Below are 16,870 nucleotides of genomic sequence, written 5' to 3'. Positions count from 1 at the left end.
AGTATAACACCTATACTCTGGAAGAGGGTCTCATTCTGGCCATTAATAAATGGGTAGAGACGTCAGTGCAGCAGTCAATGCCAGCACCTGCGAAACATCGGAGTACGAAACTGAAGTTTATAGTTAAATGGACCTGCTGCCACCCCTCGTGATGAGTCAGAGCCGAGACAGCCCCTAGACTTCCCGTCATTGCAAGTGGGATGCGTCTTCCGCTCCTAGACGTGCAAATGTAATTTCACAGTACATGCAGAAGTATTTGATAAATGAGGAAAATCTTTAAAGTCCAACAAGGCGGGCTCAAATATGCCCTCTGATGACTTTGGGGATTACTATGCGGAGGCACTTGCTAAGACTAACCTTAATACTAATGCTGCAGTGAAAGACGGGATCCCTCAACCTCAGATTGGTACACAGAAGAGGACAACTCTGCTGGCGAGACATACTTGGGTATAAAAAGAAGCATCCTTGGGGCCCTATATTTGAGAATTAGATTAATTGAAAAGAGACAGTCTCAGACGACAAGGCAACAATGTCAGGCAAATACTGTTAAACTACCAAGATACAGCAGGAAGGTATGTTCAATCCAGATGACATCTACCACTAGGGTCATTACATTGAGTTGCACTTCTGAAGTTACTAGGTCTTAAAGTAGGTGCATTCAGGTTTAGGCAAGCCCTATGACAAAGAAGTGAGAAATGACATAAGGTGGACTGCCACTGGCCATTCTGGATGGGAAGGGATCTCGTACTCCAGACATTGATCTAAAAATGACAACATTTATAGAAAAGTTCTCCAAGGAGACTAACAAAGGCATTGAGATGGGGGGCTAGAGAGCCAAAGGCAATATGGTTGCACCCTAGTGCAGCTCCGCCAGCCATGAGCAACTATCCTCCCAATATTCTGTAATCAGGTCGCTACCGAGGGGCGAGAGTGATCGGCAAGCTGTAGTAAACAGACGAGGCACTGACAATTGAGAAACCCCAGGGAAAAGTGGACAGCGCCATGTTATTAGAATGTACGACTGGGCTACGCCAAACAAGATGGCGGCCACAACGGAATAATTGTTCCAAGGGGCGGAGAGGGCTATACCAGAGAGGAGAATCTTAAGGACTGTTCCGAACCAGTCGAAGGCACAGAAAGTAGAATGTGTGACTCGAAGAACTGGGAGACTGGTCTGCACAATCAACCCGAGGATAATGCAGCAGGAACGATACATGGAACAAACAAAGACGACTGTGGGAAAGTGGAGAGGCATCGTCTCACCCCCCCCCAGATGATGCCCATGACAGAGGAGACCTGGCAGCTCAAAAGTCGGTGAGTGTACAGCAGACGAAGCGGGACTACCGGTAGACAAATAACTTAAGGGGGAAAGGTCGGAGTGCGGGAGTGGTCTGCGGTGCTGAGGTCGACAGACAAAGCAACTGTGGTGTGGAGAGGACCATGCCCTGGCCGCGATGTAGACTGTGGAATGAGAAATATTGCCAGTACGGTAGTGAGAGGTGTGAGAAGTTGGCCTGATATATGATGCTCACTAATTCTAGTGATCACCTTGTATCAGTCCAAACAACCCTTATGGTGATTGGTTGTAAGTCAACCTGATAGACCAGCTATCCTAGTAGCGTGGACAAAAGCAGTCTTTAGGCTAAACTCATTTGGCATGTGAAGCCAGCTGTTTTACCACAATATAACCCCTTGAATACCAGATGAAAGGACACCACACAGGTTGTTATGAAAATAAACGATATATTTATTAATACCAACACCTCTGAACTCTTTATGAGGTCAGAGGGCTAAGCACATGACAATACTACAAAAGAAATACGAGTTCGCACAATATCTACAAGTGTGCCTGAGGGGCACGGCAAACCATATACTCAAAACAATGGAATGCGAGGAAGGAAAGTACTGTAAGGAGATCCAGAGGCTGGAGGATCGCTGGGACTACGCTACAAACTAGGTAAGTAAGGAGCAGGAGGCCCACGGGACTCACGTGCAGAGTGGGAACTCTCACTCGGGATGCGTACCAACGTCTATGGATACTACAGTTTACAATGTTACGGATTCCGGACGAACCCGGCTGGATGGAGGGAAAACAACAGTGGACCTGGACACTAGGATAGTGAACACTGACTTCAGCACCTAGAAGCTTTAGTTACCTAACCCACAGGCTGCGGGTGCATGGGGCTGAAGTGGTGTCGGGTTCGCTGCGTTGATCCCGGTGATGCCTGAAACAAAGAGTTGCTGGCAGGCAGCCAGATGGAGGAGTCCGGTGGTTCCAAGGATGGAACTAGGAAGGAGAAGTCCTGAAAGGGAAGGGGACAGAGTCTTGGTCACTAGCCAGTGACGGTGCTGGAACCAGGAGGGAACCAGATGCTGTTGCCGCGTTCAGGGGAAGGAAGGGTCGCTTCTCTCTGTAGCTGCGCGGACCAGGAGCTGTTCTTTACGACCAGGCTGGAGGCACGAGCTGTCCCACGTAGCCTTCTGCTGATGGCGGTGTTGGATCGTCGATCTGGTCAACAGGCCTTGGCTAGTGTAAGCCACGCGGTGGAACAAAGATGGCGTCTGGTGCGGACCAGGAGGGCCCGGGGTGCTTCTCTTTCACAAGGAAGCAAGGGCCAGTCTGGGGGACCAGACTAGCAGTGTTGAAATCTTCGGGTCGTCGTCTCAGAGGTCACGAGCCAGCCGGCAAGTGACCAGACAACAGGAAAAGCAGCAACCAGGCAAAAGGGCCCCACGCAGATCTCGTGGAGGCTGGGGGCTGGTCTTGGATGCACGTCCTGTGTCGGTGTGGGGCTTCTCAGTCCCCGATGCACTTACTCGAGGGTCCCTCGGTGGTCGTGCTGGAAGCACTGGGCAGGTTTCTTCAAGATGGCCGTCTCCACGTTGCTCGTCGCACCCACGGGTCCCAGCTGTGCTGTGGATGTGGGTAGAGGTCAGAGAGGTCTGGAGGTCCGGGTCTCGTTGAGCTGGGTCGTCGAATTCCGGGATGGAAGGACTTTGCAGCAAACCGCACAGGAGCTTGATGGTGCCTGCGGAGCAGGATGGTAACTCCCTGACCATAGGGGAGATTCTTCAGTCTTCTGATGTTCAGGAGGTCGAAGGTCAAGAGTTCTTCGTGGAAGTTGTCAAGAGTAATCTAAACTGGAATGGGACCAGCTCCTACCTTTATTCAGCTAAAGGGGGCTGCACTACGACTAGGTCCCTCCCCTGGGTGGGACCAGGAAGGGGGTGGTTACACCCCCTATCCTTTGTCCAGTTTCCCGCCAGAGCTGGGGCTGGAGTGCCCCAGCAACTGGTTGGAACCGGTGTATGCACAGGGCACCTTGTGTGCCCCAGGCATGTCTCATTCATTTCAGCCTTGGCCTACCTAATACACAAAATCCTGTCTGGGGTGGTGCTAGCACCTCCCAAGGCAGGAAACCCTTTGTCTGAGCCTCCCTCGCTGGAAGTACTCCCAGCAGCAGGAGGTCAGACTTGTGTCTGTGGTGGCAGCATCCATTTTGTGGTGCTGAGGCTTGAGTTAACTTTAACCGGGGTTTACAGTTACATACATGTCGTGTCCCTCTAGAAGGGTGGAATGCTAACCCCGTCGCCAGAATTGGCGAGGGGTTAGTATTCCAATTCGTATGACACCTTACTCGACATGTTTTGATAATGCTATGCCAAAGTTAGCATTTAACCGCGAGGATTATAATGCACTTAAGAGTATATGGTATAGCGTTATCATGGAACAGCTATAAGGACTTGGTTCCGCAAGCTGCAAACGGGCTCAGCTCATGCCAGAGCACCATCTCACATAATTCCAAGCACTCTGCCTTCAGGATTGATAAGGCCTGCCATAGGAGTGACTGATAGGAATATATGTGTCCATTTTAGGGTTAGATATAGGAATACTATATCTAAAGCAAAGGGTGATTACACCACCTTGCCCCAGCTGTCGTGCAGCCAGTTGTGTCTGTTTTGGATGGCCAGCCAGGGGTGGCATAATACATGCTGCAGCCCCTGGTAGGCCCTTGGTACACCTATGCCCTGGATACCTAAGGTATACTGTACAGGGACTGATAAGGTGGTCCAGTACCAATTGGTAAGTGCACCTAGGGTACATGGTTGTAATTTAGAGAGAGAACAGCTAGGCTGTGGGTCTGATTAGCGGGCCCACAGCCAGGGAAAGTCGTAAACCAGTGAAGCAAAAAGCAAAAATCTGGGGTGGCCATGGGATTGCAGACCCCACTCTCCTACATAACCCCCCCCCCCCAAACTTAGGGACATTAAACTAACCTTGACCAGGTGAGTCTTCTTGCTCTAAGTGGAAGTACCTGGAGAGACCATCTGCATTACCATGGTCAGTCCCTGGGCGGTGCTCCACTGTAAAGTCCATCCCCTGTAGGGAAATGGACCACCTAAGAAGTTTGGGGTTTTCACCCTTCATTTGATTTAGCCATAAGAGGGGCTTATGGTCGGTCTGAATCTTGAAGTGAGGGCCCAAACCACAGCAAAGGCCTCCCTCTCAATAGCTGACCAACGTTTCTCTCTAGGGGTCAGCCTTCTGCTTATAAAAGCAATGGGCTGGTCATGACCATCAATATTCAGCTGAGATAGAACAGCTCCCACACCCAACTCAGAAGCATCTGTTTGGACAATGAAAAGTTTGGAGTAGTCTGGACTCTTGAGAATAGGTGCAGTGCACAAGGCCTGCTTTAGGTCATCGAATGCCTTCTGACAGCTAACTGTCCACTGAACTTTCTTTGGCATTTTCTTACTAGTCAGGTCATTAAGTGGAGTCACAATGGTTCCATAATGTCTGCCAAATTTCCTGTAATAACCAGACAGGCCCAAGAAAGCTCTGACCTGTGTCTGGGTGGTTGGAGGAGCCCAGTCCTTTATGGCCTGTATCTTGCTCTCCAGAGGTTGAACTTGGCCTCCACCTACAAGGTGGCCCAAGTATACAACTTGACTCTTCCCTATCTGGCACTTAGTAGCCTTGATAGTGAGGCCTGCCTTTTGCAGGGCCTCTAAAACTTTCCTTAGGTGGATCAGGTGATCCTCCCAGGTGGAGCTAAAGACAGCAATATCATCTAGATATGCTGCACAAAAGTCATCCAACCCAGTGAGGACTTGGTTCACCAACCTTTGAAAAGTGGCAGGTGCATTTTTCAAACCAAAGGGCATCACCACAAATTGGTAATGACCTCCTGGGGTAGAAAATGCTGTCTTGGCCTTGGCATCCTCAGCTAACCTGATTTGCCAATAGCCAGCTGTCAGGTCAAATGTACTCAAGAACTTGGCAGAAGCCAATCTGTCAATGAGTTCATCTGCTCTTGGTATTGGATGGGCATCTGTCTTAGTGACAGCATTGAGACCCCTGTAGTCTACACAAAACCTCATCTCTCTCTTACCATCCTGGGTGTGAGGTTTAGGCACTAGAACTACAGGACTAGCCCAAGGGCTCTCTGAGGGTTCAATGACTCCCAATTCCAACATCTTTTGTACTTCAGTTTTTATGCAGTCCCTGACGTGGTCAGGTTGCCTGTAGATTTTACTCTTTATAGGCAGACTGTCTCCAGTGTCCACCTCATGTGTGCACCAGTTTGTCTGACTGGGGGTCAGAGAAAACATTTGTCTGAAGGATTGAAGGACTTGCTTACAATCCTTTTGTTGATGCTCAGAGAGGCTGTCAGAAAAGACTACACCATCTACTGACCCATCATCAGGGTTCTGAGTGAGCAGGTCTGGGAGAGGGTCACTCTCTTCCTCCTGTCCCTCATCTGTGGTCATGAGCAAGCCCATGTCCTCCCTGTCAACAAATGCTTTGAGCCTATTCACATGAAGTACTCTGTGAGGGCTCCTGGGAGTTCCCATGTCCACCAAGTAGGCGACTTCTCCCTTTTGCTCAATGATGATGTGGGGCCCAGACCATTTGTCTTGGAGAGCTGCTGGGGCCACTGGCTCCAACACCCACACCTTCTGTCCTGCATGGTAAACAGTTAGGACAGCCTTTTGGTCATGCCAAGCTTTTTGAAGTTCTTGGCTGGCCTCCAGGTTTTTAGATGCCTTCTCCATGTACTCTGCCATCCTGGAGCGGAGACCAAGTACATAGTCCACTATGTCAAGTTTAGGCTTTTTGAGAGGTAACTCCCATCCTTCCTTCACAAGACATAGGGGTCCTCTTACAGGATGTCCAAACAAAAGCTCAAAAGGGCTGTAACCAACCCCCTTCTGTGGGACCTCTCTGTAAGCAAACAGAAGGCAGGGTAAAAGGATGTCCCATCTTCGCCTAAGCTTTTCAGGTAACCCTTTTATCATCCCTTTGAGGGTCCTGTTGAATCTTTCAACAAGCCCATTGCATTGTGGGTGATAGGGTGTGGTCAATTTGTAATTTACACCACACTCCTTCCACATAGCAGTCAAGTATCCTGACATGAAGTTTGCACCTCTGTCAGAGACAACCTCCTTAGGAAACCCCACTCTGGAGGAAACTCCAACCAGGGCCCTGGCCACAACAGGAGCTGTAGTGGTCCTAAGGGGAATAGCTTCTGGATACCTGGTGGCATGATCCACTACCGCCAGTATAAATCTGTGCCCAGATGCTGTTGGGGGGTCCATTGGTCCAACAATGTCAATCCCCACTCTTTCAAAGGGAACCCCCACCACAGGTAGTGGTATAAGGGGGGCCTTTGTTGTGCCACCTGATTTGCCACTGGCTTGGCAGGTGACAAAGGAGCGACAAAACTCTTTAGTGTCCTCAGACATATGAGGCCAGTGAAAGTGTGGGGCAAGCCTGTCCCAAGTCTTGTTCTGGCCTAAGTGACCTGCAAGGGGAATTTCATGGGCTAAGGTGAGAAGGAAACCTCTAAGAGACAGCACTAGTTCAGCTGGGCATTTCTTGGCCTGTGACCTAGTCACAGCAAGGACATGTGCTGACAAACCTAACATTTCCACATGAGTCCTATACTCCACATCTGACCATAAGGAGGATTCTAAATCATTGCCCAAAAGACAGTCCACTGGGAGGTCTGAACTAACAACAACCCTTTTGAGGCCATTTACCCCTCCCCAGGAGAAATTAACAAGTGACATACTATGGGAGGTAGTGGCATTGCTAGCATTGGTCACCAGGTAGTCTGAGCTTAGTATTACCTGGCCAGGGTCCACAAAGTTTGGTGTCACCATAGTGACACTGGCACAAGTGTCCCTGTAGGCCTGAGCCATTTTTCCATTGATCAAAGGCGTTTGCCTGTACTTGCCCAGAGTACTGGGGCTTATTGTAGCGGTCATATCCATGTCCCCAGTACAAACAAGAACAGCCTGAGTTGGTGTCCTGACTAAGTCAGAGCCCGCCTCAGTTCCCAGGGTTAACCCCACTATAGCCTTGGGAGGATTACTACCACTACTTACTGTACTAGGGGGTGCAGGTGCCTTAGGGGCAGTAGTGGTAGGAGTTGGGCCTTTCTTGGTGCACTCACTAAACCAGTGAGTATTACTTTTACAGTATTGGCACCATGGTTTCTTCTGACCATTATTCTTCTTCTTTTGGGAATTCTGGGACCCACCCTCTTTAGATTGTTGGGGCCCTGTTGAAGACTTCTGGTCATTTTGCTTATTCTCATTACCCTTGGGATCTGCTTTCTTTTGGCCACCACCCTGGTTCTGGTTCTGCTGCTTGACCCTTGTCCTGACCCATCTGTCTGCCTTCTTTCCCAATTCTTGGGGAGAGGTCAGATCTGAGTCAAAAAGGTGCTGATGCAACAACTGATTCTGACAATTACTTAAGATTTGTTCTCTCATAATTAGATTATACAATCCTGTGTAATCAGTAACTTTACTTCCCAGTAACCAGCCTTCAAAAGCCTTAGTGGCACAATCAACAAAGTCAGCCCAATCCTGAGACTGAATTTTCTGGGTGTCTCTGAACAGCAACCTGTACTGTTCAGTTGTTAAGCCAAACCCATCAATCAGTGTATTCTTCAGGACTTGGTAATTGTTAGCTTCCTCAGCTCTAGTAGTGAGGAGCTTATCTCTACCTTTACCTTCAAAGGAGAGCCACAATATAGCTACCCACTGACTCTGGGGGATGCACTGGACAGTGCAGGCCCTCTCCAAAGCAGTCATCCATTTGTGGATGTCATCCCCTTGTTTAAAGGGGGGCACTATCTTACTCAGGTGTCTAGTATCAAAACTCCTGTCTTTATCCTTAGGGATATTGCTGCCACCAGTGGGGACTGCCCCACTCAACTGTTGCTCTCTAGCAAAGGCAAGCTTCTCCTTGGCGAGGGCAAGTTCTTCTCTCTGGATCCTCAGATTAGCCTGTTTCATCCTTGCTTCATGTTCTCTTCTCTGAGGGGAAGTCATTCTCCTCTGGGGAGAAGTCATTCTCCTCTGAGCAGAGGCATGAGAGTGCACAGATCTATTGGAGTCCCTAGAATGAGACCTATCTCTTCTAACTCCAAAGTTAGGCCTGCTTAGGGTCAGTACTGGGGGTCCCCCAGATCCTTCCCTATGTAGGTCTAAGTTGGCCCTAGTAAGTCTGCTGACTAGCTCAGGACCATTGTCTGCCTCATCCCCAGAAAGAACCTCTTCACCCTCCTCCTCCTCTACTTCTTCAGTTTCAGGGAGGTCAGGATCACCAAGGGTACCCTCTAAGGCTGGCATGCTCCCATCTGTATGAGTAGCTTTTCTAGCATCATATGTCTCTAAGAGACCTAACAGAAAAGGAATGGTAGGGTTAGAACCCTGTTTCAATTTCCTGGAGGTACACAATTGTCTCATCTCCTGAAAACTGAGAGCTGCATATCTGGAAAGGACCTGTGGAGGGTCACTAGCCACTAGGGGAGTCTCTGTGGACTCTCCATGGGTAGACATGCTTCTAGTGTGGTGTAAGTGATGCACCTACCTACACTATGGGTTTACCTACTGATCCCTTGCTAGAGTTGTAGTCAGGGTGTGCTAAGCCCTGTTACACTACAACAGCTGGTTCAGTAGAACTCAGAGTATTTCTAAGCTTGTTATATGTACCTATGGTACCTATGTGATCTTTCAAACGATATCTCAAGATTATACGTGGTAAAACAACAGCAAGCTCAAATCCCAACCGCTGCACACCAATGTGAGAAGTTAGCCTGATATATGATGCTCACTAATTCTAGTGATCACCTTGTATCAGTCCAAACAACCCTTATGGTGATTGGTTGTAAGTCAACCTGATAGACCAGCTATCCTAGTAGCGTGGACAAAAGCAGTCTTTAGGCTAAACTCTTTTGGCATGTGAAGCCAGCTGTTTTACCACAATATAACCCCTTGAATACCAGATGAAAGGACACCACACAGGTTGTTATGAAAATAAACGATATATTTATTAATAACAACACCTCTGAACTCTTTATGAGGTCAGAGGGCTAAGCACATGACAATACTACAAAAGAAATACGAGTTCGCACAATATCTACAAGTGTGCCTGAGGGCCCGGCAAACCATATACTCAAAACAATGGAATGCGAGGAAGGAAAGTACTGTAAGGAGATCCAGAGGCTGGAGGATCGCTGGGACTACGCTACAAACTAGGTAAGTAAGGAGCAGGAGGCCCACGGGACTCACGTGCAGAGTGGGAACTCTCACTCGGGATGCGTACCAACGTCTATGGATGCTACAGTTTACAATGTTACAGATTCCGGACGAACCCGGCTGGATGGAGGGAAAACAACAGTGGACCTGGACACTAGGATAGTGGCCACAGACTTCAGCACCTAGAAGCTTTAGTTACCTAACCCACAGGCTGCGGGTGCATAGGGCTGAAGTTGCGTCGGGTTTGCTGTGTGGATCCCGGTGATGCCTGAAACAAGAAGTTGCTGGCAGGCAGCCAGATGAGGAGTCCGGGGGTTCCGAGGATGGAACTAGGAAGAAGAAAGTCCTGAAAAGGAAAGGGACAGAGTCTTGGTCACTAGCCAGTGACGGTGCTGGAACCAGGAGGGAACCAGATGCTGTCGCCGCGTTCAGGTGAAGAAAGGGTCGCTTCTCTCTGTAGCTGCGCGGACCAGGAGCTGTTCTTCACGACCAGGCCGGAGGCACGAGCTGTCCCACGTAGTCTGCTGCTGTTGGCGGTGTCGGATCGTCGATCTGGACAACAGGCCTTGGCTAATGCAAGCCACGCGGTGGAACAAAGATGGCGTCTTGAGTGGACCAGGAGGGTCCGGGGTGCTTCTCTTTCACAAGGAAGCAAGGGCCAGTCTGGGGGACCAGACTAGCAGTGTCGAAATCTTCGGGTCGTCGTCTCAGAGGTCACTAGCCAGCTGGCAAGTGACCAGACAACAGGAAGGGCAGCAACCAGGCAAAAGGGCCCCACGCAGATCACGGGGATGCTGGGGGGCTGGTCTTTTGTGCAGGAGCTGCGTCGGTGTGGGGCTTCTCAGTCCCCAATGCACTCACTCGAGGAACCCTCAGGGGTCGTGCTGGAAGCGCTGTGCAGGTTTCTTCAAGATGGCCGTCTCTACGTTGCTCGTCGCACCCACGGGTCCCAGCTGTGCTGTGGATGTGGGTAGAGGTCAGAGAGGTCTGGAGGTCTGGGTCTTGTCGAGATTCCGGGATGGAAGGACTTTGCAGCAAACCGCACAGGAGCTTGATGGTGCCTGCGAAGCAGGATGGTCACTCCCTGACCATAGGGGAGATTCTGCAGTCTTCTGATGTTCAGGAGGTCGAAGGTCAAGAGTTCTTCGTGGAAGTTGTCAAGAGTAATCTAAACTGGAATGGGACCAGCTCCTACCTTTATTCAGCTAAAGGGGGCTGCACTACGACTACGTCCCTCCCCTGGGTGGGACCAGGAAGGGGGGTGGTTACACCCCTATCCTTTGTCCAGTTTCCCGCCAGAGCTGGGGCTGGAGTGCCCCAGCAACTGGTTGGAACCGGTGTATGCACAGGGCACCTTGTGTGCCCCAGGCATGTCTCATTCCTTTCAGCCTTGGCCTACCTAATACACAAAATCCTGTCTGGGGTGGTGCTAGCACCTCCCAAGGCAGGAAATCCTTTGTCTGAGCCTCCCTCGCTGGAAGGACTCCCAGCAGCAGGAGGTCATACTTGTGTCTGTGGTGGCAGCATCCATTTTGTGGTGCTGAGGCTTGAGTTAACTTTAACCGGGGTTTACAGTTACATACATGTCGTGTCCCTCTAGAAGGGTGGAATGCTAACCCCGTCGCCAGAATTGGCGAGGGGTTAGTATTCCAATTCGTATGACACCTTACTCGACATGTTTTGATAATGCTATGCCAAAGTTAGCATTTAACCGCGAGGATTATAATGCACTTAAGAGTATATGGTATAGCGTTATCATGGAACAGCTATAAGGACTTGGTTCCGCAAGCTGCAAACGGGCTCAGCTCATGCCAGAGCACCATCTCACATAATTCCAAGCACTCTGCCTTCAGGATTGATAAGGCCTGCCATAGGAGTGACTGATAGGAATATATGTGTCCATTTTAGGGTTAGATATAGGAATACTATATCTAAAGCAAAGGGTGATTACACCACCTTGCCCCAGCTGTCGTGCAGCCAGTTGTGTCTGTTTTGGATGGCCAGCCAGGGGTGGCATAATACATGCTGCAGCCCCTGGTAGGCCCTGGGTACACCTATGCCCTGGATACCTAAGGTATACTGTACAGGGACTGATAAGGTGGTCCAGTACCAATTGGTAAATGCACCTAGGGTACATGGTTGTAATTTAGAGAGAGAACAGCTAGGCTGTGGGTCTGATTAGCAGGCCCACAGCCAGGGAAAGTCGTAAACCAGTGAAGCAAAAAGCAAAAATCTGGGGTGGCCATGGGATTGCAGACCCCACTCTCCTACAAGAGGTGGATACCATCACAGAGGCACTGGGACGATGAGGTGAGCTGGCTAAACAAATTTAGCCAAACAAATTTGATAAAGGTCGCAGAGGTGTTGTGGAGCGACTGACTCATCAATTCTGCGTAGAGATGGCTTGTGGCCGACTGCTGAAGCGACAACTGAGTGGGAATGGGCCAGAGAGCACGGGGTGAGCTGTAGAAACACTCCCAGGCCCACCAGATCAATGCATGCAGCTACAACACAGTTGGACTGCATTTGCAGGTGTAAGCGCTGGGTAAAGGGAGACACGCTGGTCTGTAGCCCCTAAAAACCAGATTCTATAACTGCTCTGGTGGGCTAGGTGAGGTTCTGGTACGTACAGGCACCCTGTGGCAGCGGCTGGAGTCAAAGGTGCCCTCACCCCTTGTAGGGAGACACACAAAACAAGCAATAAAGAGTGCCAGTGACCTACAATATATGGGATTAACTCAACACCTGAGCAGAGGCCCAAGTGTGTGAGAAGTAATAGAGGGAGCCCATAACAGGTGGAGGACCACCTCAGATGCAAACCGGTAAATGCAGTCAACGCGCAGTGGATATTATTGTGCAATGCGGACCTCATGGCACCAATGGGGAAAACAGATAAAGCACAACCTAAACTTACATTTGAAAGCAGGAAAACAGCGAGAGTATTACCAGAAATGGTGAATGAGCAAGGTGCAAAAGACTCCAGCCTCCAGCAGTTTGGTGCTTGAAAGTACATTGTTGGCGATGCAACGCTTGCAATCCCTAGATGGCAAAATAGACCATCTTAATTTTCGCATAGATCACCTTGCCACTAATTTAAATAACCATGCAACACGCTTGATGGAAGCTGAACACAGAATATCTGCCACGGAAGATAGCATGCAATCTGTCAATACCAAGTACCTCAATACCAGCGTCTCAACATCTGGTGTCTTTTTTTTTTAGAGAGAAAGGCCCTGTCATCATCGTCGAACCCGGAGGAGCAGAAGCCGCAAAAGAACCAACCACATCTATAGCCCAGGCAACCAGGAGAAAAAAACCTTAGTCATTAACATCTCTAAAGTGACTTTAACCAATTCTCAAATGATGACGCTTGAACGAGGTACGTCATTTGTTCCTACCTATAACGCTACTGAATTGGAAACTGAAGTGAGTCTATACAAATTTATGCGTAATTTGAGATTATGCCATTTTTTCCCCAACGTCAGTCCCCCCACGGGTCCCCCGTAGTTTCCGCAGTTAGTCGTTACCTTGGGGATTAACGCACGTATTGTCTGGTTTATACACTCGTATCACCGATGCCACATTAGTCTTCACATTATTCATCCGTTAACCACTGTATTTTTCATCGATCATTGTTTTCACTTTGATGGACTTCTGAGCTATTTGTAGCACCCCACAGAGTTTCGATCACGCTCCCACACTTACCTTTAGTTCAGTCACGACCCTCTTGTTTCCCCGCATGTACTCTTTCCCGCACTCCGTTTTCATACAGCACATTGCTATAGACTTTGGTCACGGTTTGACTACCTTTTTAACCTTCGCATATTCGGTCATGACTTATAGTTTCGCCTCACTCACATTACCTTTCCTTTGTTGTACTTGTTCCGTGGAGGTTCTTCCACTTCCTGAACCTTTGTATTCTTACTTACAGATTGCGAACTGTCCCCTGAGGAAGGGCCGTAGTCCCGAAATGCATAGGGACACTATTAATGCAATTGGATACTTTGAATTCCTTTTCGAATACATGTCTTTCGAATGAAGTCACTATGATTTAAATATGTGACTCTTCAAATAAATATATTACAATGGACTATTGATTAATAACATTTTCCTTATACTACATTGGCTACATTTCTTGAACTTTCTGTATAGGAGAATTCTTCTCCACCCGGAGTGCCATTGGAAGTAGTGCAGGTGCCTCCTGTACTCCTCAGTTCTTTTGTTGAAATTTTGGAGTCCCCACCGGCCAGGAGGGACTCATTCCCTGGCACCCAAAGATACGATTACCATTATATCTAGCAGATTCTCGTTGAACTTTTACAGAGGGTGTGCCGCAATCCCACACTATTGCTTATTTAACTACTGAACTGAAGCATTGCACCGGTATCGCTGACACGGGCCCACAGTTGGGCGCTGAAATTTGAGGCGAGCCGAGACACTGAGCGCAGAAAGACTGGGACAAGAATTTTTATGTAAAGACGACTGATTCGGGGAGTGGGACTCCCGCAGGTAGGATCTACCGGACTACAAACAGCACTGTACAGACAGTATCTGATGGGGGGGCTTTGTACAGATCGCGGAAGACTCACCCCCACGAGTAATGCGGTATGTTGGGGAATTTAAGCACTCTGCTCACTTGGGGTGGCGGGCTGTTCTGGATCTACCGGGCAGGGAGGCAGGGTGGGGGGCACGGGTTTTGGGAAGTGGGGGATTTAACCGGTTATGTTATATTTTTATTGTTCCACTATCTCTCCATAGAAGGTTGATAACAACTACACAGTGTACTCATTCACACGGAATGCACCTTTATTCTGACATAAACAACGGTGTTATAGCTACCCATGGCACATACTATGACAAGACATGAAAATCCAGGCACTAACCCTCAAATGTCACGAATGCCCGGGCCTCCCCTATCGATCATATCATGGAACGTGAACGGGTTGGGTCATAAGATTAAGAGGGGGTTGGTTCTTCAATACCTTAAACGCAAGGGCCCCACGTTGGCGCTACTGCAAGAGACACACCTAGTAGGGACGGCATGTAAAGCACTAGACCGCTGGGGGTTCAAAATGGTATCTCACGCAGAGTTCTCATCTGGTTCCCGGGGAGTTGGGATACTGGTGCAAAAAAGTTATCCCTTAGTACTGAAGGGGATATGGACAGATGAGCAAGGGCGCTTCGCTGCAGTGTTGTGTCAGTGGGAAGGCAGGATGTTCAACATGGTGTCAGTATATATCCCCCCTATACTCCATCATGCAGGCTTTAAGGATTTGGGGAAAGCTGATCATGGGCGAAGACTTTAACGCGGTGATAGACGCCACCATAGACCGCAAACCGCCCAGAGATACAATTGGATCTAGTCAGGCATGTAGGGACTTTATCAGTGCAATGGGACTCACTGACATATGGCGGAGTAGACATCCTACTGAACATGAATACATATTCCCCTCCGGGGTGCACAATAGTCTCTTGAGGATTGATTATATCATGACTCTGGCGATAAACCCGGATAGAATAAATGAAGTAATACATTTACCGAGAGGCATCTCGGACCACTCCCCCATACAGTTCACATATAACGCACAGATCCCTGTCAGGAAGCAAATTCTTCCGCTCTTCCCGGGCTACTTGAAGGTCCCTAAAATCGCAAAGGCCCTTGTAAAGTCCACTGGCCAAAGCTTCACAGAGAACACGCAGTCGGTAGAGTCGCCAAGCATCTTGTGGGAGGAGTACAAATCAGTAACTAGGGGCCAAGCCATATTGATTATCGCTAGACACAAGAAGGAAAACAAGCAGCAACTAGACACCCTAGAAGAAGCAGTACAGAGAGCAGAGGTGGCACACGCCGCAAACACTGATGAAACTACAGCACAAACCCTGACGTTGGCAACCCAGGAATATAGAACTTATGCCTGTGAAGTCGCAAAAGTCAGATATTTCGAGACACTACATAGAATATATGAATTAGGGGATAAAACAGGGAGATTGCTGGCATGGCTAGAAAGGAAAGAGAAGGCAAACGGGTGGATTGCCCAGCTGATGCTGGAAGATGACACCATAACAACAGATCCACAACTCATAGTGGAAGGACTGGCTACACACTATGAAAAGATCTACACGCCGCGAGCCTCATCCTCAGTGGAGGATAACACACAGTCTATCCGAGACATTAAAATGCCTACATTATCACAAGAGGCAATGCTAGAGCGAGAAGCGGACTTTACTGTGGAGGAATTGGGGGTGGCGCTTTCTGCACTACATACGGGGAAAGCAATGGGGCCTAATGGCCTGCCAGTAGAACTATACAAAAAAGTGGCGGGATCAGTCTTGCCACACCTACTCAATATGTATAATGAAAGTCTAGAGAAAGGGATATTACCGAAGGATCAGAGACTGGCCACAGTCGTAGCAATACATAAACCAGGTAAACCCTCACAGACTAGCTCTTCATACCGACCAATATCCCTGATAAATGCAGAAGCCAAGATATTGGCCAAAGCATTGGCACCCCGTTTGCGGAAACACCTTACAACATTGATCCATCCGGTTCAGTCCGGATTTATGCCGGGACGCAATACCTCCCTCAACCTAAGACGCTTACATACAGTGTTGGCCCTGGCACCAACGATCTAGCAGGATGCGGCCATCCTCTCATTAGACGCCACGATGGCGTTCAACCTCGTGGAATGGCCGTTTATGTTTTCAGTCCTCCAAAAGATGGGGTTCGGACCAAAATACTGTGAATGGATTAAACTGATGTACACAGCACCCCTAGCGCAAGTGGTAGCAAATGGCCGTATATCACGGAAGTTCGCATTGGGAAGGGGCACAAGGCAGGGATGTCCGCTGTCACCACTCCTCTTTGCGCTCATACTGGAACCACTCGCGGCATGGATAAGACAGGATCTGTCGATCAGAGGGATAAGGTGGGAGGCGGGATGGGAAGATCGAATCTCGCTCTACGCGGATGATGTATTAATATATTTAACGTCCCCGGCAAGGTCACTGATATTCTTGCTGGACATCTCTACTGCGTACTGGAAAATGTCCGGCTATACTATAAACTGGACAAAATCGTTACTATACGTGCTGCATGGCCCTGATCCTAAGCTCCCACGGGGATGTGAGCTGCAAATCACGAACAGAGGATTTAAATATTTAGGAATAAATGCTACACCACAGGAGACGCTATTTGTAGACGAAAACCTGATGCGGCCGCTTGCAAAATTCCGAGCTGATGCCAGACACTGGAGATCCCTTCCGCTATCGCTGTTGGGGAGGGCGGCACTTTTTAAAATGATGGCCCTAC

At 49.0% G+C, this 16,870-nt stretch overlaps 1 protein-coding gene across 2 annotated transcripts in view; it reads left to right on the top strand.

The window, feature by feature from the left end:
- Positions 1-16,870, top strand: part of MOK (MOK protein kinase) — an 830,279-nt gene that overhangs the window by 712,701 nt on the left and 100,708 nt on the right. The gene's annotated exons all lie outside the window — the stretch shown is intronic.

Source organism: Lissotriton helveticus, chromosome 9, assembly GCF_964261635.1.
Source record: "Lissotriton helveticus chromosome 9, aLisHel1.1, whole genome shotgun sequence".
Lineage (NCBI taxonomy): Eukaryota > Metazoa > Chordata > Amphibia > Caudata > Salamandridae > Lissotriton > Lissotriton helveticus.
Note: the sequence above shows the minus strand (reverse complement) of the source record. Positions and strands in the feature narration are given on the sequence as shown.